Below are 2,262 nucleotides of genomic sequence, written 5' to 3'. Positions count from 1 at the left end.
ACGGATTGTGAAAAGAGTTGTATGAGTCCCTAAGAAAATGATTTTTTTTTAAATCCTGGCTAATATTCAACAACATATCAAAAAAATAATACATCATGACTAAGTGGGGTTCATACCATGAATGCAAGGATTGTTCAAATTTTTAAAAACAATTAATTTAATCCACCACAAATAAGAAAAAGGATATGACCCTATGATGATACCAATTGATGCATAAAATGATTTGACAATATCCAACACCCATCCCTAATAAAAACACTCTATGAGCTAGGAATAAAAGGGAAATTATTCAACACATTAAAAGTCATATATGAAAAACCAATAGCCAATTTTATACTCACTGGGTAAAAACATTGGGAACCTGACGAGGATGTCTTTTGTCTCCACCGTTATTCAACATTGCCCTGGAAGTCCTTGCCAGCACCATGAGGCAATAGCAAGAAATCAAGGTAGTACAATTAGGCAAAGAACAAATTAAACTTTCATGATTTGCAGACTGTATGACTTAATAGAGAGAGAATCCGAAGGTGTCCACAATAAGATTGCTGATAACAATTGAGAGTTTTCGTAAAGTTGCAGAATACATGATTAACAAGCAAAATTAAATTGGATTCCTATACACTAGTGATGAGAATTCACAGACAAAGATTAATGGGACCTACTAAAAAGCTGAAATACCTCAGATTAAACCTAACCAAAGAATTGAAAGATCTGTACAAAGAAAACTATTGTTACCAGAACCAAAAGAGACCTATAGAAATGGAAAAATATCCTGAGTTCATGGATAGTAAGACTCAATATCTTGAAAATATCAATGGTACCTAAAGCAATCTACAGATTCAATACAATCCTGATCCAAATCCCAACATCTTTCTTTTTTGTTGTTCATTTTAGTTTTTTATATATTGTATTTTTTGTCTTTTCTTTCATTCTTTTTTTAAAAATTATTTTATGGGGGTGCTCATACAACTCATCACAATTCATATATCCATTGTGTCAGACACATTTGTACATATGTTGCCATTATTGTTTTCAAAGCATTTTCTTTCTATTTGAGCCCTTCCAACATTTTTCTTTAAAGAGATGGAAAAACTAATTGCCAACTTCATATGGAGAGGAAAGAAGCTCAGGATAAGCAAAGAACTCAAAAAGAAGAACAAAATAGAACCCCAGACCTTGATGCTAATCTGTTCTAAAGAAGGATTGAGATGTGATGCAGTCAAGTTCTGAATCAATTTTTCCCATAAAAAATAACTGAAAACGGATTAATCTGTTCTCGACCACCAATTTTTTACCCTAACCTTGCCTTTTTATACAAAACACACAGAAGTTTCAAAGTAAATAAGTTTAGAGTTAAATGATATAATTTACGTAAGAAACATAACATTAAAAAAGTTTTTAACGACTACAGTTAAATATGGACCATACCTTGAGATTGATGAGGATCTGAATCTGTGGCCACGGATGTGGAGAGTCATTGTTTTGAAGGGGAATCCCCTTCCATAAAATCAACTGGTAGCTGCTTTTCAAGAGTTTTTTCCCTTCTTTACCTTTTTTCACTAGGACCTAGCTGGCTTTCTCTAAAAAAAAAAAAAAGTCTGTCTAGTGTGGTATACTGTTGGCATTTCCTTAACTGTTTTCTAAAATGGTTTACTAAATTATCATCAACAATATCGATAACACGGTCAGCCAGTTCCTCATCATGATGATTCTTTTCAAAAACTCTTTCTTAGGACCCATGTTTTTTTTATCTAAAAACAGTACAAAAAGCCACAAAAACTAGGAAAGTTATAGCAAAATGCTTGGAATACAGCCACAAAAGGTTTAAACAATGCATACTAACAGTGCCAACTAATGCTGAGTTACCAAAACATGAACTGCTGTTGTTTACAGAAATCACGTGTGTTGGGTCGGATTCCAATGTTTTGTTCAAGATACAATACAAAATTTTCTCAACATTTTGCGTTGAAATCCGATTATGTCGAGTACTGATGCAATTGAGTACCGGAGTTCTACTGTAAGTGGTCCTGCACTACCTGACCTCAAAGCCTACTACACAACCACAGTTGTCAAAACAACCTGGTACTGATATAATGTTAGATACATGGACCAATGGAACAGAACAGAAACCCCCCAAATAAAAAGATCTGCATACAGGCAAAGGACTTTTTTTTTAACAAAAGCCTAACAGGCATTAAATGGGAAGGGCATGCCCTCTTCAATAAATGACTCTGGAAAATGGGATATTCTTCTGCAGAATGC

This window comes from Echinops telfairi, unplaced genomic scaffold (genome assembly GCF_000313985.2).
Source record: "Echinops telfairi isolate 266 unplaced genomic scaffold, ASM31398v2 ScPeMD7_7424;HRSCAF=8462, whole genome shotgun sequence".
Lineage (NCBI taxonomy): Eukaryota > Metazoa > Chordata > Mammalia > Afrosoricida > Tenrecidae > Echinops > Echinops telfairi.
This window is presented reverse-complemented; position numbering follows the sequence as displayed.